Here is a 21,964-nt window from a genome sequence, read left to right as displayed (position 1 = left end):
ATATATATGTGTATATATATATGTATTATTGAACTTTATCCTGATTTGCAGTTAAGTTACTTGGGAAACTTTAGAGGGTTACTTTTAAGCATTGTTAGGTGAGATCAGAGCAGCCTATAATCTGAGGTTGATTTTGCCCCATTACTAAGGGCATATCTTTCTGAGTACTCTACCTGATGGCCTGTGGATTGTAAAGTTTTTTCTAGTATTGTGAGTGAATACAAACTCTTTCTGGTCATGTGAGATCTAACTATCTCTATTATGTATGATGCTTTCTGAATTTGCATAGTTTCCTCACACATAGGCAAAGATCAACATCAACAAGGATTTTCTATTTATTTTATAAGCTCTTTTTTTTGCATGATTTTCTACTTTCTGTGACATCTCTGACACTCTGCCCTGTGATAGCCACTTTGGCCTTCTGGAACTCTTAAGTTTATATGTTCAACTCAGGAAAAACACCAGGTTCCTAGGTTCTCCTTTTTATCACTGTGGCCTAGAATCTCTATCCAGGCAAGTTTGTAGAGCTTTGTAGGACTACCTTGTTTACTGTTTTTGTTTTTTGTTTTTTCAGAAATTGGAATCTTTCCATTATGACTGCAAATGAAGTCCTGATATATTATTATAAATGAAAAATTCATAATTAGATAATACTAGAAGAATTTTCTGATATCTATGACTTGCAATCATAGGTGTGTCTCTCTCTTCCTTGCAAAAATAAACAATTTTTTGGTTTTGCAAGGATAACGGTGACTTTAACAAAATTTCTTAAAATAATTAGAATTTTAATATTGGCTAGGAACCTCAGTAGGGTTCTTTGCATTGTAAAGAGTTTACTATTTGTGGCAGCTTGAATAATATTACTCTAACATATCTAATCATTGCCAATAATATTTTACCTATGCAAAGATAACACATTTCTTCAAACGAAAGGAATTTTGAGAAGACTGATACTCTAGAAGGTTAGTGCTCCCAACAGAAGTGCAGGGAACCCTACTTCCATTACCTTCTGGAAATTGTAGCTATTTATGTATAACCTGTGTTTGCAGTGTCAGAGAATGAGGACAAGAAAGAACCACATTTTGTTCAATAGAGCTAAATCACTGACAAGTAGGAAGAATGTACATGAAACTATCATATGTCTTGGAATGAAATTTGACACCCAAGTAAATAAAAAGTAGGGCCAAGTAGAACCTACACATTGTGACTTTTGGAAAATTATAAATGATGAAAAATTTTTATATCATCATTACAATTAGATAAACTAAATGGAGGAGCCCTCAAAGGTCCTCTAAAAAGGCAGAAGTATATTCTAATATGTGAATGGAAAAGAAGTCTTTTAATATTATTCAGTGAGAGCCAGAAAAAAATACTGGGAAGTAGAGCTTGGGAACTCAGAGCGAGCCCAGTCAGCTGAGGTCCACTCTGTGAGATCAGAAAGATGGGAGCGGCATCGGAGTCTGTGGCTTCTGATTCTCAGTTCTCGAATATCTTATCTGAACCGTCAAAGTCTAATGGAAATATGGCTTATCGTTCTTCATCTCCTTATGTATTATATCCACCTGATAAACCTTTCCTTAATAGTGAACTACGATGCTCCCCAAATAAGCCTACACCTGCCTACCCAGAAAGCAATAGCAGAGCCATATTTTCTGCTCTGAAGAATCTCCAAGATAAGATTCGACGCTTGGAACTTGAGAGGATTCAGGCAGAAGAAAGTGTGAAAACTTTGTCCAGAGAAACAGTTGAATATAAAAAAGTACAAGATACAAGAAAGGGAGAATTCAAAGAATGAGGAATCAAAGCACAATCAAGAACTGACATCTCAGTTGCTAGCTGCAAAAAATAAATCTAATCTTTTAGATAAACAATTGCAATACATGCAGAATATGATAAAGCATGCAGAAATGGAGAGAACATCTGTCTTAAACAGGTGACCCTAGAAAGAGAACGACAACATGATCAAACACATGTTCAGAGCCAACTTGTAAAACTGGATCTTCTAGAACAAGAATATAACAAACATCACAATGCAAGCCCTTGCAGAAAAAAAGACGCAAGAATTGAAAGCAAAACTCTATGAAGAACAGGAAAGGAAGCATATGCAAGCCAAGGCAGCTGAGTTGCATACTGATCTAAAAACAAAAAGACTTACCTTTGAAGATAAAATAATTTCATATGCTCCCACTGCAAGAAAAATTTAAAAAAGAAGTCAAAACCACCAGAAAAGAAAGGACCTAGGAATTATTTTGATGCACAACCTCATTATAGATTATGCTTACGTGATATGCCATTTGTGGCTGGAAAGTCCACTAGTCCTAGCCATGCTGTGGTAGCTAACGTTCAGCATGTCTTGCATCCAATGAAACAGCACAGTAAAGTTTTGTGCAATGATCGAGTGGTGAAAAACATTTCTTTGGCAAAACTAGTACCTTCACAAGATAGTGGAAGTAAGAAGTCAGCAACACCTCCCTCTTCCAGCAGCATCAATGAAGAATTATCAGAAGTCTTACAGACTACAGGATGAGTTTGGCCAGATGAGCTTTGATCACCAGCAGCTTGCAAAACTTAAAGAGGAGTCACCAAACACTGAACTGAAAGACAGCTTAGAGTGTGAACTGGAGGCATTAGTGGGAAAGATGGAAGCAAAAGCCAACCAAATAACTAAAGTTGGAAAATATCAAGCATATCTAGAGAAACAGAAGCAAGAGAAGCAGAAAAAAGAAGTTAGAGCTAACAAAAAGACATTTAACGAAGAAGGAAACAGCAGTAGCCATTCTTCTGGACTCACGGTGACCATAAGTAAGAAGGATTTTGCCAAGGGGCAGGGGAAAGGAAAGAAGGGAAAGAAAAAAATGATGAGAAATGGAAAAAATGGAAATAAAGTCTTTGTAAATAGGGAAGGGTGGAGGGCGTGAAGGGAGGGCTAGGAATGGGGAAAAAATAAGAACCAAGATGTATTATGTAAAGGTACAATTCCCAATGAGAAATGTAATTGTGTTGTATACCTACAATTTACCAATAAAAGAATTTAATACAAAAATAAAAAATAAAAAAAGGATTTTGCCAAACTGAGTCCTGGAGAAAAAGCAGGAAAATCTTCAGTTATTGAAGGACATGCAAACCATATAAAATTTATTACAAAGCAGTAATGTGTGTTGGAATTACTGACTGCTCACAGCAAGTCATAAATTTTATTCAGATAATCTGTACCTCATTGATCAGATATTGACAATTTATTTTCCAGGTTTCATACTTGCTATTGTTGGAATTAATTAACAGAAGGTGTTCAGGGCTTAGGCTTCATTACACAGGTTTCTTGTGTTATGCCAAATAACTGAATATTAAACCATGTACATAAATGGAGACCAAGGAAGTTTTAAAACTTGAGAAGCCACATTCTTTAAGATGAATACACTGTACTGGTATGTTGCACTTTGTAAACAAGTTACCAATTTTTTACTTGTGGTGTGATTTTTAAAAAAATTATATATATATATGTATAAATTAGGTTTAAATTTTCAAAATACAAGGCTGGCCCACAGGCAGCATTTGCTTGGAAAGTCTCATTTTTAAATCTTCCCTGGCATCAAGTTCCCACTTCACTTTTCTCGTACAACTATTAAATATACTTTGACTATTGATGGATATTTTCTATATTTAAGTATTTATATATTTAAGAGTATTTTTTTGTTTGCTTTCTTGATATTTTAATCAATGATTAGTATTAAATGAATTTCTATTGTTTTTTAAATACAGTTTAAAATTTTTTAAAGATCCAAGTAATCATTTAAATCAAATTACTTACCTATAAAATTATAAATGCATTTTAAAGAGTATAGATTGTTAATGAAAAAAGATTTTGGAAAAAGGTAAGAGAGATAGAAGGGAGCTCTTATGAAGCAAGCATATTTGCAGTTCTTTGATACTTGTTTGTAATCATGTTATTCAGTCAAGGCATTGTGGTTTGAATTTTGAAACTTAGAGAACCCCTTGAATATTTATCTTTGGTGTAGAACATGACTGAAATAAGAAATGTACACATATAATTATATCAATGTAAATCTGAATAGAGCAAGACATGTTAACTTTTTATAAATTTGCCACTGGAGTCAATAAAGCAGCTCTTTTTTAAAAAAAATTTGGATTTAAAATTTCTATTTCATTTGTACAAAATTAGTAATACAAGTTCACACTTAGAGATAGCCTTATAACGTTTTTTTGGGAAAAACATCAGAGAAACATCCAGTATTTTCTTCTTATGAAAAAGCTACTAGATGGCTTCCCAAAAATTAGGCCAGAGAAACAAAGTACCCCAGATTTTTCCTCAGCACAAAATGCCACAAAAAATTGAATTTAAAGTGGAAAATTTTGAGAAGAACTAAGTGTTGTGTTGTATTTAGTCAAATTGTCTCATGTTTTTGAGCTGGAAAAGGACATTCTCAAATACCCAAGGGCTTAGACAATATATCTCACATGTAAATCAAACTATAGTAAACAATACAATAACATCAGGGATTTAAATGATGAAAATTATAAATTCAAGAGAAGTGGGAGCCAGCAGTGGTGATTTATGCCTGTAATCCCAGCACGTTGGAAGGCTGAGGCAAGAGGATCACACATTCCATCCCAGCCTGGGCAATTTAGTGACTTAGTGAGACTCTACCTCAAAATAGAGAAAATAAAATGGAGCTAGAGATGTAGCTCAGTGCGAAAGTCTTAGGTTCAATCCCCAGTACTATCAAAAAAAAAGTAGTAGTTGTGATAGAAAGTGTATGTATTCCTTTAGAACTTTTGACACAAATTCAGGAATAAAGTTAAATATAGTAGCAGTACAGTAATTTTAGTTGGATTTCATGTCCTGGAAGTAAACATTGTTTCTGTAATATTTCACTGAAATTTTATTTTTCTCCTTCAACTCTGTTTCAAATGATAAATATTTCTACTTCATTAGTCAAACTCAGTTTAGAGAGAATCTCTTTCCATTTTTAATAATGTAAAATAAATGGTAAAATACTTGTCAACAATTGCTAACCATTAGGTTAGTGCTTGGGAAATTATTAAAGATGTGCTTTAGGGTAGAAGTGTATAGAATAACTTAGTGGCCACTGGATATGAGTGTCTGTTTTTTGTATCATTGAAAATCATGTAAAATGACTTAGTGATGTAAGGAAAGGTTTAGATATTGGAGATGCCTAACAAATAATCTAGTTGCCACCATCAATCATAAGTCCCCTCTTAATATCGTCTTATACCTGGAACTTTTGAATATTCTTTTAATGATACTTAAAAATTAAAATAAAACTATGATCTCAGATATGTAAGCAAAATATACTTGGATTAAAAAATAAGAAAATACCTAGATAAATTCATGGGAGGCTCAAAATGTCTTTCTTGTTATAAACTCATTGTCCAAACTGAAATTTTCAGTCATATTTTATCCCATATTGGGATGGAAGATTTTGGTATAGTGATAATTCTAAATTGGAGGATTCAGAATGAATGGTCAAGATTTATTCTGCTTTCTTGTCAAGGGTGTACTAAATAAGTCCCTTGTGTTAACATATTGTAAATAATTCTGAGAGATTTACAACAGTTATTGATTAGCTCTTGGATATTTGCTTAGTAGGATTTGTCTTTTAACATTTTAAGAAGAAATGTATTTTGATTTTACATGTGAAACAAAAAGAAAGTGTAAATTTGTAGTGCTAGTGGTTAGGAGAAGAGAATGAAAGTCTTGGGGTTTTAAGGTCCGATAAAAATGATGAAAGTTCCATGAAGTTCTCTGAATCCAAATACTGCATGTGAAATCTGCACCCTTCTTATTCCTGCCTCTGTGTAATGAATCTAAAAATATTGGACCTGACTTTCTTATTAGAGATTTTTCAAAATAATTTTTCCATTTGCTTAATCTGAATTTAGAAATATTACCCAATTTCTCATTCTACATTCATGGAAGTCTAGAGCTCTCAGTGTGCCTTTGCTCTGTGGTTTCAGGTTCTAATTTGTGGTTTCTTAGAAACCCTGACCATAAGTGACTCACCATCTGCTTTATTTCCTTTAAGGGTAGAAAATAGCTCTTCCCTTAATTCTCATCTAGCCTACCCCAATACCATCCAAAATTCAACTTTTTATCATGTATTTTTAAAAAATTAACTGAAAAACTGAAAGAACAATTAAAGCCATCTTGGATTGACTACCCTTTAAAAGATATATGATTTGTTATGTTTCTGTTTAACACAAATGAGATCTGACATTTATATGGCTATCAGCTTCCCTTTAATATATGTTGAGACTTAAATTAATCCTTATTGTGTCTCAATGAGCCTCCAAACATGATCTAAGTTCATGGGTTAGTGTTTTACGGATACAAGCCATAAAAAATGAAAAATTAGAGACATTTATAGCTAAATGGATGCAGGTTGAGGAGATACTCTTAAGTGAAATAAATAGAACACAGATGTGTAAATACCGACTAGTTTCTCTAGTGTGAGAAACTGAAAGTATAAATAAGGACACAAAGTATAATAAATAATGTGAAATAGGAAGAAAAGGGGCAAAGGGGAAGGGGAAGAGGAGGGGTAGGGGAAAGGAAAGAAGGGAATGGAATTAATATGAGAAAATGAAAAAATGGAAACAAATTCTTTGTAAATACGGAGGAATGGAGGGGTTGAAGAGAGGGCAGGGGAAGAGGGAAAAGTAAGAACTAAGAGAGATTATGTAAAGGTGCAAATTTACAATGAGGAATGTCATTATATTATATATCCAAAATGTACCAATAAAATAAAATTTAAAAAAGTAAAAAAAATTAAAGGATGTGACTTCACTCAAAAAATTCTTTAAAAAATGTTATTTAGGGCCAGGGATTTAGCTCAGTGGTTCTGGTGCTTGCCTCGCAAGCCCAAGGTCCCGAGTTTGATCTCTGGCACCAAAAAAAAATAAACAAATAAATAAAATAAAATGAAAAATAAAAAATGTTATTTAATCATTCAAACCACTTAAAAAATTAAATCTTATAATTTGTTACAGAGGCCTTATTTATCATGGCTCATGAAGTAAAATATTCAAAAATGGCTTATTAAGGAACATGGTCATACCAGTTTTAGTAAAAGACCCAGAATCCTTTATTTTCCATATTCTGCCTCCTCTATATGAACTGTCCTTTCCTCTATCCACATTTATTATTCTTTCACACTTTATTATTGTTACAAAAGGGAAGGAGATAACATACAAATTAATTTAAGTAAAGGTCTGCCTTACAGATGAAAGCCATTAACTGGCAGCTGTTTACCAAAGCACAGGCAAAAATCAATTTTAATTAGTCTTTTTGACTTTAATGAAAAGTGATTACAAAATTGACATTTTAGCTAATACTGTTGAGATTCATGGTGAGCTGATGGTAATTAATTTTCTGTTGAATTGCTATGGGCCTTGAGTGAGTGCAATAAAACGATATATTTGCTGGTACCAGGCCTGTATCAGCATTTCAAAAATTTGCAACAAAAGGCTTCTTAATGGTTTACAGATATATTTCACATTATTGCTTCTAAGTTACAGCATATTATTATTTTTTCCATAAAAAGACTATTTTAGGCACTCAAATTTCATACTATTTTATAAATTGGGGCCATTTTATTTTAATGTATCTTGAGTGTTAGCCAAAGAGTCTTTTTACTTCAAATACAGCTTTCTTTTGTCTAGTTGCAAATAGTAAAATGGGGACATGAAATACTTTAGAGAACATTTAACGAATAATTTAACTTTATTTCCCTAACTTTTTCTCTGTTCTTGTTTATATTGGTAATAAATTATTTTCTGCACTTAGTTACATGTTTTAGACCTACCTGAAAGCAGGAAGTAAAAATAACTAAGCCTTACAGCAAGAGAAACCACCAGCAGTGTGAAGAGACAACCCACAATGTGGGAAAAAATTTTCACCAGCGGTCCCTCAGACAAAGGTCTACTATCTAGAATCTATAAAGAACTTAAAAAAATAAGACCTCCCAAATTTAAAGACCCAGTCCAAAAATGGATACCTGAAATGAACAGACATTTCTCACACAAGGAATTAGACATGGCAAATAAACATATGAAAAAATGTTCAACATCACTGGTCATTCAAGAGATGCAAATGAAAACAACACTGAGATTCCACCTCACTCCAGAAAGAATGGCTGCTATCATCATGAAATCAACAATAATAAATGCTGGCAGGGCTGTGGGGAAAGAGGAACACTGCTCCATTGCTGGTGGAAGTGTAGATTGGTGTAACCACTGTGGAAATCAGTATGGAGATACCTCAAAGAACTAGGACTGGAAGTCCCATTTGACCCAGCTACTCCCCTGCTGGGGATCTTCCCCAAAGAATTAAAAGAATCATACCACAGTGATATATGTGTACCCATGTTCATAGCAGCACAGTTTGTAATAGCTAAAACTTGGAAACAGCCTAATTGCCCATCAACTGGAGACTGGATCAAGAAAATGTGATTTTTTAATAAAATGGAGTACTACTCAGCCATAAAAAATGAGAAATTAGAGACATTTATAGCTAAATGGATGCACATTGAGGCGATACTCTTAAGTGAAATAAACAGGACACACATGTGTAAATACCAAATAGTTTCTCTAGCATAAGAAACTGAAAGTATAAATAAGGACTAAAAAGTATAATAGATAATGTGAAATAGGAAGGAAAGGGGCAAAGGGGAGGGAGAAATGGAAGGGGTAGGGGAAAAGAAAGAAGGGAGTAGAATTAATATGAGAAAATGAAAAAATGGAAACAAAGTCTTTGTAAACAGGGAGGGATGGAGGGGTTGAACAGAGGGCAGGGGAAGGGAGAAAAGTAAGAACCAAGAGAGTATGTAAAGGTGCATATCTTCAATGATGAATGTCATTATATTGTATACCTAAAATGTACCAATAAAAGGATATACGAAAAAAAGCTAAAATACAAAAAAGAACTAAGCCTTACAATCCATTCTTGTCACATGATTTGAGATTCAAATGTTACTCAGCTTGCTTTAATTGTGATTATTTCCTTTTTTTTTTTTTAAAAAAACAAACAATACTCACTGAAAGACTCAAATTATGTAACATTCTCCAGTCTGACACTCTATATCCTTCCTTTTATTTTGTCCTACTTATGATTGGAAAATTATTTTGTTCATTTCGTGTTGATATACTGGCTGTCACAAGACAGATTCTAAAAGACATGATCTACACTCAGGTAAAAGGGTGCCTGTGAAGAAGGATGTTGGAATTCTGATTCCATTATGATTGCTTTGGAGCCTTGTGTAAGTTTCTTAACCTCTCTAAGTCCTATTTGCTCAACCATGTGATAACTATATTCATGTCATAATATATTTGGGTATAAGGCATATAAATGAATGTGGCATGATGTTGGACTCCTGGAATCCTAGCATTTGGGAGCCTGAGGCAGAAGGTTCACAAATTTGAGTCATACCCAGGCAACTTAGCGAGATTCTGTCTCAAAATAAAAAATAGAGCTTGCAACGTAACTCAGTGTAAAGACTCTCAGTTCAACCTCCACATCATACATAAACAAAGAAACAAACAAATAAACACATACATAGCTTAATATAAAGCACTCAATAAGTGGTAGCTATTATTTTGGAAATGAAATCCTGTTTGTTAAAGGATCACCTTAGTACCTTCTAGAATGCACATATATATAGTACACATACTTCCATATAAATATATGAGTTATAATATTTTATTTAGGATCCAAGTACCAATCCTACAAATTCATTTTAACCATAAAAGTCTAAGTATGACATGATGTCTGATTACATTATTAAAAAATAAAAAGTGACAAAAAATATAAACAGAAACTAGACTTTTAGAATAGCTTCAATGGTATAGGCCTAATTGAAAGTAACTGAGGCATCCAAAAGGGTTCTTTGTCTATTGAAAATGAAGAATTGGAGGCTTGTAGAAGTTAAATGACTTTATTGATAAATCCCAAATGAGTATTACAGGTATTAGTCAAGTCTACTCTGAGGCAAATTTGACTGTTACACATATGTTTTTGTGTGTTAAAAGGAGGAAGTATCAATTTCATCCACTAGGGATTAGAAATAACTATAAGTAAGATACTTTTTTTTTTTTTAGGGCAAGGTACTTTTGTGGTCCAGATTTGTGATAGTATATTGTAGGAAGCTGGGATTGGTTATTTTTGTTTTTATTTTTAAACTCTTATTCAGAATTCAGAGAGTTTAGAAAATTTTTTTCTCATTCTTGCCTGAAACATTTAGAAAGACCAGTACATGAGCCAGTGGGCAATGTTCCACAAGCCTTTTGGAAATTATATGCTGGAAAATCCCATCTAAGATGTCATAAAGCTTCACAAATATCCCTGGTGAAAGACCTCTTGTAATGTTTTCTATTTTAAAGAGTATAGTTTTTAGTAGAGGATATAATTTATTTTTATACAGTATTTTCAGAGAATAATAGAGATTTAAATACATATATGCGAATCAGGTCTGAAGAATTGCCTTCTCTTCATCTTCTTCCAAAAAAAAAAACCAACTCAAAACAAATCTCTCTTACACCTCATTTGATTGGAATGGCCCTATCTTGGGGCCCACAAGTTAAGTAAGAGTGGTCCTCACCACTATCAGGGCTGTGGTGTTAAGAGCACATGCTTGCATTTTGTTCTCCAGATAACATAAAATTATTATAGAATTATAAATAAAAAACACTCTAAGAAATATTTATTCTCAAATCAGATGAGGAATTTAAGGGATGGAGGGATTATAAAACTTGCCATTGTCTTCTTGCCAGTAAGAAACAGATCTGGAAACTCCAATTCAGGTAATCTAATTTATAGTTTAGTGATCCTCCCTTTATTCCATATATTAAATAATGAAACAATAAGTTAAGTGTTTGTTTCAAACTTTTCTGCATATAACATCACTTACATCATTTGATAATCACAAGGTTTCATTTAAAATATTTAAGTATTTTAAAAGAAAAATTACCTTGAAAACATGAAATAGAATTATGTATCTGATGAATTCTGGGACAGAGATATATGGAGCTGTTGAATTTTTAATCTATCACCTTTGGTCATTATTTAGCGTTTACCTATGTAGGTCCAAAAAATGTGATTTTGGCAATATATTAATGAGAATCACATTCAGGTCTTTTGTTGTTGTCGTTAACCAATTCAAAATATCCTTATGCAAAAATGACAGTATTGGAATATATTGTGAAATTAAACTTCTGAGTGAATGAATCGCTCTTTGCTATTTAAAAGAAAGTTTACATTAGGAAGAGGAGTTATAACCGCAAGATTGCTAATACATCATGGGCACAAAGTAAGGGAAATTGGTTGTATGATCTTAATTATTCAGGTTGTAAGATGATTGCTAGATGAATCCATCTCTACTGTGGTAGTATGTTGGTCTAAAATACCAGAACACTCATTGCAGGGCTGATTTCAAGGATGTATGACTGTACAGTCACACAGGGCCAATACTCAGAAAGGACCCATTTTTGGTTTAAAGCTCTACAGTTGCAAACTTGAAATTTCTTAATAAAAAACTTGTATTTTGTGAATGCTGTCTGATGACAAAATGGAGCATGTTTGTGACTAGAGGACATACACTCAGTATGTGTATCTGCTGTTCCTTACTACTGCATTCTCATATTGTGTTCATGTTGTTACATGCACACAGACTTCCCATTAAATATGATGTGTGGGAGTTCAGAGAGATTCAGTGTTAATTCTGCTGAGTAAGCAGGGTGCAGTCAGCCCAAGAGGCTGTGCTTTGCATTCTAATAAGAAATTGCTTAGACTGCAGAAAGATTGCAATGATGTTATGAGAAACACAAATGACCAAGGACCCCTCTCATATCCTTTCTTACTCATGTTACTTCCCTTCACTACTCGTCCATTTATGTTGAAAATGATGACAAGGGAGGAAAAAAAGATTAGAGTAAACTATACTTCCTTTTTCTCTCTAGTCCTTGTTTATTCATCAGTCAGCTGAAGGTAGAAAGTGTTGGTAAATGTGCATGTATCAAAAAGTGAAAAAAAGGACATTTAAATTAATTTTGTGCTGCAGTTTTACTTTCTGGTTAGACTAAAATACATATATATATGTATGAGCCATGAAATATGAATTGGGTAATTTCAGTGATTTAACATACAAATAAATGGACTTCTTGTATTTAAAATAACATCTTACATTATAAAGATGAAAATTAAAATACATATAATGACTAAAATATTATTTCTTTACCTCAAGAATACATTAAATAGTGAATAAAACATACCACATTGCTGAGAGAGACTGTAGAAGAAAAGGTTTACTGTTTCACACATTTAATGGAACATTTTCTTGTTCTTTTAATGAATAGCTTTGCATTATCTTTTCATACTGAGGTCCATAAGGTATGGAACAAGCTGTGACTCCAGAGCTATAAGAGAGTGATTTATATACAAAGAATGTTAAAAATATATAGTGTGTGCTTTAGAAAATTAGACATATTGTCATAACACCCCTCAAAATACTCCCCCTCATTCAAACACACTTATCCCATCTTTCTTGACACTTTCTGAAGCAGTTCTGGTAGGCCTCTTTCATAAGTGTATTTATGAGATGTGATCAAAAACATAGTGAATGCTGCTGCCTACTGAGATGCAACAGAAAGGTAGGTTCATAAAAAAACATTATATGTCCTCAAGTACCTTATTCATTGGATCTGGCATGATGCAAACTTCTGGCTCTTCTCCAAAGTCAAAATGATCAGGAAATGCAATGTTTCTATTCAGGGCATTGAGGCAGCCATGATAGTATAACTGAAGATGTTCAAGAAGAAGACTTCCAGGGCCTGGGGATTTAGCTCAGTGGTTTCACTACCTGCTGTGCAAGTGCAAGGACCCTAGTTCAATCCCCCGGTACCAAAAAAAAAAAAAAAAAAAAGACTTCCAGAGCTGCTCCAGAGAGTGACACTAGAAATAGACTAAGTGTGGGGTTTTTTTTGTTTGTTTGTTCAGTTTTTTTGGTTCTGGGAATTGACCTTGGGACCTTGAGCTTGCAAGGCAGGTGGCAAAACCACTGAGCTAAATCCCCAGCCCAAATAAGCATGTTTGAAGTGAGAGGAAGAATTTTGAGAGGGATCAAAGGCAGTGTGTCTTTTATTTAATTAAAAAATGTTCATTGTATTTTTTGATCACATCTCATAATTCTGGAGATACACTACTTTTTTTGTTTGTTTTAGAACTTCTATTTCCTGGATGTCAAGCAGATTACTTTCTTTCTGTAGATAAAAAGAAAAATGACTTTTTAAAAAAGCTATAGGACAATATAATCATCAGCTATGCTTTTATTATAATTCAATTATGTTTTTGATATTGTATCAATCCTCTAGATTAGATTTTAATGTTTGAGTTAGCCTATCTTCAAATTCATTCCTCATGTGGCTAATTTAATCTTACTTCATGGAGTTGTGAGAACTAAATTTACTAAGCAACCAATATATGTGGGGCACTGTGCTAGGGGCTGGGGACTCAGTAGTAAGACAGGCAGGCTCTATGCCCTCATGGAGGCTGCATTCTACTGTGGGATGTAGAAAATAATGTCAGTGAAAAAGAGATCCCCTAGATTTAGATGAAGGTATCATTAGATTAAACAAATTGATGGTCCCAGGCTCCTAGAGCAGAGAAGCTCAGCTGGTTCCAGCACCTGGAAGGAAGCTCCCTGCCTCCATCCCAGGCTCCTTGGGCAGAGAAGCTCAGCCAGTCCCAGCACCTGGAAGGAAGCTCCCCCGGTGCCATCCCAGGCTCCTAGGGCAGAGAAGCTCAGCTGGTCCCAGAACCCGGGAGGAAGCTCCCCAACTCCATCCCAGGCTCCTAGGGCAGAGAAGCTCAGCTGGTCCCAGAACCTGGAAGGAAGCTCCCCACCTCCATCCCAGGCTTCTTGGACAGAGAAGCTCAGCCAGTCCCAGCACCTGGAAGGAAGCTCCCTGGCTGCCATCCCAGGCTCCTAGGGCAGAGAAGGTGTGCTGGTTCCAGCACCCAGAAGGAAGCTCCCCCACAGCCATCCCAAGCTCCTAGGGCAGAGAAGGTGAGCAGTGTGTGTGCCAGAAGCATACACCCCGCCCTGGTGGAAATGAGAAAACACATAAACAAGCCTCAAAAACAGAGTTCCAGATCACCTACAGCAACCTCAAAGGGAAACAAGATGGAACAGTCTGATACTCAACCACCTGGACTCTCTGAACTAGCAACAAAAGAGGATCTGGGAAAAATGAAATCAGAAATAATTACTCAGATAACAGCAAAGATTTTGTTCATGGTGCAAGACATGATTAATAAATCTAGAGAGGACACAGATAAAAAAATAGAGGATCTGAGGAACATGATGGAATTCCAACATAGGAAACAAATGGAATCCATAAAACACATACAAACAGATTTCCAAGAGATTAAAAATTCCATCAAAAGTCTACGCAGCAGAATGAACCAATGTGAAGATAGAATTTCACATATAGAAGAAAAGATTGCAATTAGTGAGGAGGAAAAGAAAAATTGCTTTAAAATTGTAAGGGAACATGAGAAATCAATCCAGCAGCTGCTAGATGATGCAAAGAAGAATAACATAAGACTGATTGGAGTCAATGAAGAAACAGGAGAGAGTGCAGATGACATAAAAAAACTCTTCACAGAAGTGATGGCAGAAAACTTCCCAAGGAGGGGAAAGGAACTTGACATACAGATAAGTGAGGCATATAGGACTCCAGCTAGCCTTAATCAAAACTAATCTACACATAGGCATATAATAGTTAGGATTCCAGAAATCCAACAGAAGAACAAAATTCTACAAGCAGTGAGAGAAAAGAAACAAATCACATACAAAGGAAAGCCCATCAGAATCACAGCAGACTTCTCAATGCAAACCCTCAAGGCAAGAAGAGCTTGGAGTGATGTATTTCAAGCCCTAAAGGAAAACAGCCTCCAACCCAGATTGATGTACCCTGCAGGATCATATGGCTTTTTCCTTTCCTCTGTTTAAATGATGACTTTTGGGGGTGGATCTTCCAATACTGCACCAACACTGCCATCCCTATAACAAAACCACTTTCTATCTTTCAAAATTGATGGAGAAATAAGATACTTTCATGACAAAGATCACCTCAGGAACTTCATGAATACCAAACCAGCACTCCAAAAAATTTTAGACAATACCCTAGGAAAAGAAAATGAGGATCACAACCCCAGGAAACCCAGCAGAATGAATCCATTGGGCATGACAAATTAAACGCAAAGAGGGAGAATCCAACAAAAAGAAAAAGTCATGACAAGGCTTTTAAAACTTTTAACTTCATCTCCCTAATGAGTGTATAATTCAATCTTATTATTGTACTGATTAGTATTTTTCTGATTCTAGAGTTGCACACCATTCCTTGTGCTATACTGGCTATTTATCATCTTCTTATGTCTACATTTTAATTGGGTTGTCTATTAATGAGCTCTAAGAATTCTTTATATATTCTGGTCATAGCTTATATGCATTGTAAATATGGTCTTTTTAAGAAATACTTTTCATTTTAATGATGTCATTTAAAGTTCTAAATTTTGATGGAATCTCATTTATCAATTTTTTTCTTCTATACATCATGTTTTTTGTATCCTAGGTAGTTCTTGCCTACCCTGAATTCATAAACATTTTTCCTTATAATTTCTTCTTAAAGTTTTATACTTTTAGTCTTTCATGTTTAGGTTCATAGATCCCTTCAAGTTATTTTCATGTATGGAAATAAAGGGTTGAGGTTAATTTTTTATATACGGATACCAGGTGTTCTAAGTACTGTTTGCTGAAAACGCTATCTCTTCCTCTGCTCTTGAATTGAGTTTATATTCTATAAAATGCTAATGTTAAATAATCTTTCAAAACTCAGTGGACCATATATGTGTGGTTCTATTTCTAGATTCTCTTTTTTATTCCAGTGATCTATATGTCTTTCCTTACACCAACACTGCCTTGATTACTGTAGCTTTAGAAGAAGTCTTAAAATTAGGTACCAAATGTCTTCCAACACTGTTTTTGTTTTTGTTTTTAACTTTTCTAGGTCCTTTGTACTCCTACATAACTTTTAAATTTCAATATCCAATTCTTCATTTATAACAAGTATACACAGACCTGAATTTTTATATATACCTTGTGTTTTCTAATCCTGCTAAATTCAAATACAAGTGCTAGGGGCTCCTAGAGATTTCTTAGTATTTTCTCTATAGATGATCATTTCATCTACATATAAAGATTTTTCTTCTGCCATGACAATCCTATCCTAGTTGTGTTATTTTATTGCCAGACTATTTTTGTGGGACCTAGGTTTTAAAGTTTAATGGACAGATAAAGTGTAAGCATATCTGCCCTTGTTCCTCACCTTAAGGAGAAAGCATTGTATCTTCTCCATTTATATAAGGTGTTCTCACTGGAAGTATGGAGTACATGTCTTTAATCTGTTGAGAAGTTTCTGTTCTACTTCTAGTCTCCTGATAGCTTTTACCATGAACAGCTGTAGAATTTAGTCCAATGCTTTTTCTCCAACTAGTGACAGGATCATATGGCTTTTTCCTTTCCTCTGTTTAAATGATGACTTTTGGGGGTGGATCTTCCAATGCTGCACCAACATTGCCATCCCTATAACAAAACCATTTTCTTCATCCTGCCAGATCTGACTTCCAAAAGTTTGTTTTGTTAAACAAATTTCTATCTATGTTCATACTTTTTTCTTCTATTACCTTTATCCAGTTTTAGGTTTAGCACAATGTTGAGTTCCTAAAATGAGGGGAGAAGTTTTCCTTCTTTTTTCTGCTTTAATTGTTTGATATAATTTATTAGTTAAAATGTTTATGAGCCTGCTGTTGTCATATAGGTAGGTTTTAAAGCTAGCAATATACTTTCTTTAATAGGTGCTATTCAAATTTTATATTTCCTCCAGAGTTATTTTCATTAATTTGTCTTCCAAGGTACTTCTTAGAATTTGTCAAATTTATTTCAAAAAAGATTTTTGTAATATGCTTTCTATATCCTTTTAAATTCTGTAAAAGCTGTGGTAATGTCTCCTAGATCTTAATATTGTAATTTAAAAAATGTATAACTGATATTGTGTAATAGGAAGCAAAGGTCTAAAGGTGCAGGGGAAGTGGGAGGGGTGGGGAAAGGACAAAAGGGAAAGAAAAAATATGAGAAGAGGAAAAAAATGGAAACAAGGTCTTTGCAAATAGGGAAGGGTGGAGGGGGTGAAGGGAGGGCAAGGGAAGGAGAAAAAAAATAAGAACCAAGAGACTCAAGTAATGGTACAAGATCCCAATGATGAATGTAACTGTATTTTCTACCAAAAATGTACCAATAAACTTAATGGAGGGAAAAAAAAAACAAATTGATGAGGAAAAACATTAACTTGAGGAGAACATTTTGTATAAGATTGTTAAGGGAGGATTAAGGACACTGTATATTATCTGAGTTGATACCCAAAAAGTAAGAGTTCTGAAAGGAGAATGCTCTAGAGGTAATAAGAATTATAAAAGCCTAAAGATAAAAAGCATTTAGTGCCCTTCCTATCACCTACTGGCTTCACCTAGCTAATTCCTTTCCCATTCTAGATCAGTTTCTAGGTTACTTCCTTTGGAAACCTTTCTGCCTCTTTCCCTGCTCTCTCCTGTCCAAGTCTCCTATGTTACCTTTGTTAGGACTCTCATGGATCTAAGTAATGATCTGAGTAATGTCTCCTCCCACACCAACTGTGATCTCAGTGACAGCAGCAGCAACACTGACTCTCACTTTCCTTAGCTTCCCCAGGACCTAGTAAAGCACCAATGAGAACCAGCACAACGGCGTCACAGATGGAGAAGCTAAGATTGAAGGTTAAGAGATAGATTCAAGATTAAATAACTGGCTAGTAAGTGGTAGAACCCACTGTACCTCTGTCTTCTTTTTAAAGTAAAAATCATCCTTCTCAATCCTGAACAGACAGATCAAAGAAATCAGAATAGAGACTTCAGAAATAGACTACATACTTGTTTTAACACGTGAATATTACTCAGCCGCATTCATAGTAAAAGAAATGCAAACTTAAAAAAGTATTTAGTGTAGTGAGTTGAAGGGTAGCCTTTCAAAAGATATACTTATGCCCCAGAAGTTGTGAATGTTACTTTTCTTGGAAAAAAGGCTTTGTAGATGTGATTAAAGATTTCAAGATGGCACACCCTAGATTAAAAGGGTAGCCCCAATCCAGTAATACATGCTTCTATAACAGCCAGACAGAGGGAGGCTTGGACCACAGAAGGCAGAAGTAGACACTGCAGTCCTGCTGCTGCAAGCTGAGGAATTACTCATAGCTACAGGAAGCTAGGAGGAGGCAAGGAGAATTTGCTCTAGAGCAGTGGTGGCAAACCTATGACATGCATGTTATTGTGTTTTTCTTTTAAGACAAGAGATGTTAATGTAGAGTTGGGGCTTTTTTCTAAGCTAAGACCTCTGTATTCAGGTTTAAATTAGCGTTAGCACTTTGCCATAAGTAAGTGGGTATTGGGTTGTAGTTTGGCGCTTGGTCTCTAAGAAGTTCGGCATCACTGCCATAAAGGCTTCAGCAGAAGTGTGGCCCTGCCAATTACTTGGTTTTGAATTTTTGACCTTCCAAACTGTATCAAAATAAATCTTTATTGTTTTAAGCCACCCAATTTGTGGTAATTTGTTGTGATAGTCTCAGGAAACTACTAAAGATATACTTAGCATTTTTTAAAGAAAACGAAGCTTAGATAAAGTGAGGAAAATGGAGGAGGCTGAAGAACTAGAGAAAGAGGCATAAGCCAGATTCTGAAGGGACGGGAGTTTGGATTTTACTACGAGCCATGGGAAGCCAAGGGTGGCTATTGAGCTGCAGTATTATTTGGTGCACATTTAACCCAAAGGGCATAGGACTAGAGGTCAAGTACAGTAAAACAGTCTAATAGTTGACTAACAGGGATGTTGGTGACACAGACCAGTTGGCTGTCACAGAGATAATGAGGGGAATACATTGGGATATATTTTGAGATTGAAATAATAGGACTTTATAATGGATGTAAATTAAATAAATCAAAGGTACCGTTTGAGGATTTTAGTGCTAACAAATGGGTAATGGTAATATTATTTACTGAAAATGGCAGTGACTAATTAAGGAAAATGTAACTTTTGAGTGTGGGAATCAATCAGGAGCTTTCTTACAAAATAATTAAATGTTAAAAATCAAAATGGAAATGTTATTTAGGTAGAAGTGAAAAAATGTATGCCAAAAGCATGATTAATTGAATATATATCTCAGAACATAAATATGTCCTTTAACATTTAGTAATCACTTAAGTTCTTTTTTTTATTAGTTTAGGAATCTTTTTATCTCTTGGGAACATCACCCTAAGGCTGTTATCACTGCAACAATTACTTCTTGCTTTCATTTATTATTAGAATAATTATTAGACATTACAATAAAAATTAGAATAAATATTAGAATGACTTTTGAGGGCAAGTTTCCAAGATCTAAACTAATTTTTATGCCTCCATATTTGATATTTCCACATGAATCCATAGAATGTAAGTTTAGAATTAACTTGCATTACAAGTTAGCAAGTGAAGCATTTCCCTGAAGTTGGTGATTTGCTTCAGTGCTGAATCCACCAACTACAACATATGCAAGAATCAATTTTTTGTCTAAACTCTACTTTAATGTTGGCTCAAGAAACGTGAAAATCTGGACTCAGAGATGCTCTTTATAACCCTTCCCCATTTAATCAATAAAGATTCTGGCAGAAAAAGAAAGTATATCTTTTTTCCCTAGCACAGATAATTGAATATTGCCTAATTAGATTAACAGCACTACTTTGATGCCATAGTGATAGGTGATATATAGGGAGCTTGGCAATGACGACTGTGTAAAAAATCATTTAATGTAAATGAAAGAAGCAAGGTCCAAAGGCCACAGCTTTGAATATAGCATTCTCTTCTCTTCTTGAAGTTTGGGTATATATTTGGGTAATATTTTGTATTAAAAATGGAATCTTTTGTATTTTTAAACTCCTTTGTATTATTTCAAATCCTTTTTTATGGCTTCTAACTTTATTTATGTAAAATTTAATCACTTTAGATTATCTGAATTATTTCTGGCTGGGCAGGAAGTAGAATCTTAGCTCCTTTCTGATCAGTGTACGGAGGTGCAAACCCTTGGCCATTCGTACATTCACCATTACAGTAAATGTAAGCCCAATACTGGGAAAGGTCAGGGTGCCATTTACTAGTGGTCCTTCTAGTCTCATTTGGATTGGACTCTGGCTCAACCTCTGTGTATTCTAAGAATATTGGTATCTGGCTACATTTTAGAGGAAATGGATATATTATATAGAGTGACTTGGAGAAAAGCTTCTGTCTTAGACATGATGCCACCTGTCTGACCTAAAAGCAGTTTGGTGAAAGGCGACTGTGACAAAAACTTTTGGAGCTTCACAGTTTGTGTGGGGATGAAAAGAAGGGATGTAAAAATGAGACAAAGTTTCTAAAACTATAATCAGCCACTTTAGACGAGATTAGATGTGTTCCGGGTGGTATGGCTGTAGACATAATCAGCACTTTTAGAGAGATGACCACATAATTCCTCTGTATTTCTTGTGCTTGATCTCCACAGTCTGCAGAAAAGCATTATTTCTTTTCCATTCATCCAGTCTGTTAAACATCTACTATGTTCCATGTTTATGAGAAAAATCTGTTTGTTTGATTACACAGTAACTGCATATGGAAGAATGAGTGCACATTGGTTACTGACCAATCAAGTAAAATAGGTCAAATTTAAAATACCTTTCTTCTTAATAATACAAAGAGGAATTGGCTTGTTTCTCTGAATAACAGAATTCTTATGTTTTTCCTTAAACCTCCTAATAGAAATTTAGAAGTAAAAGATATGAAGGAATATGAGATTGATTCTCAAAATATATTCAACTTTGAAATTTTTTTCTAATAATATAGAATTCTATAATTTAAGAAACATTTTTCTTTGAAAACAGATGATTTCTGAGTAGCCAATTTGGGTTAGAATGAAAAAAATGAGACAGTTGGAAGAACTAAGTACAAGGACCTGTGACTTAATATACTCACCTCATTTGGTAGATTATTTTCATAGTCATGAATTTAGAAATAACATTGAACTTAATAGTGGCAAATGTAGCAGCAAAGGAAAGAAAGAATCAAGAATTCTGAAATCCATTAAAACCTCTTTGCAAAAAATAATTGGCAAGACTTCTATATATGCATATCAAGCCTATGACAAAATGTGTTTATTATCTTTAAACTTCAAAGTAAATGGCATGCCAAGTGACAGAACAATACTTTGAAATTAGGAGCAATTGTAAATATCAGAACATGAAAAATATATTGACAATGTTGTAGATGGAAAATCATTTTCTGAATCTATTCTGGATTCAGAGTATTGATGCTCCTTGACTTATGATGAGGATATGTACTGATAAAATCATCTTAAATTGAAATTATTGCAAGTTGAAGATGCATTTAATACATCTAATCTAGTAAACATTGTATCTTTGCAACACAGTGCACTGTGAAGTATCATTTCTTCACCGTTACGATTGTATGGCTAATTGGAAGATGCAGCTCACTATCACTACTTCGCATCAGGAGAGAGTATAATACTTCATAGACACTAATTCCAGAAAACATCAAATTTTGAGCCTCAAAATATGGTTTCTAGTGAATAAGTATTTTAAGATATGGAAAAATTGACAAATTATGTCACACTGTCATAAATTGGGGATTCTCTGTACTTACTACAGCATCAATAGTTTATAAAGCCTATGTTTGACATTTGCCCTTCAAATAGTGAAGTTAGAAGGGACAGACAGGTAACTTACTCTACACAGCTGACATTAGACTTACAGAATATTTGT

General features: G+C 34.4%; 1 pseudogene; it reads left to right on the top strand.

Moving 5' to 3' along the window:
• The first annotated feature begins 1,119 nt into the window (after window positions 1-1,119).
• On the top strand, window positions 1,120-3,171 carry LOC101725359 (centrosomal protein of 57 kDa-like; annotated as a pseudogene).
• Window positions 3,172-21,964: the final 18,793 nt, after the last annotated feature.

Source organism: Heterocephalus glaber, unplaced genomic scaffold, assembly GCF_053883595.1.
Source record: "Heterocephalus glaber isolate CG9 unplaced genomic scaffold, H.glaber_assembly_v1.0 deba00000122, whole genome shotgun sequence".
Taxonomy (NCBI): domain Eukaryota; kingdom Metazoa; phylum Chordata; class Mammalia; order Rodentia; family Bathyergidae; genus Heterocephalus; species Heterocephalus glaber.
The sequence above is the reverse complement of the archived record's forward strand: the minus strand, read 5'-3'. Positions and strand labels throughout refer to the sequence as shown.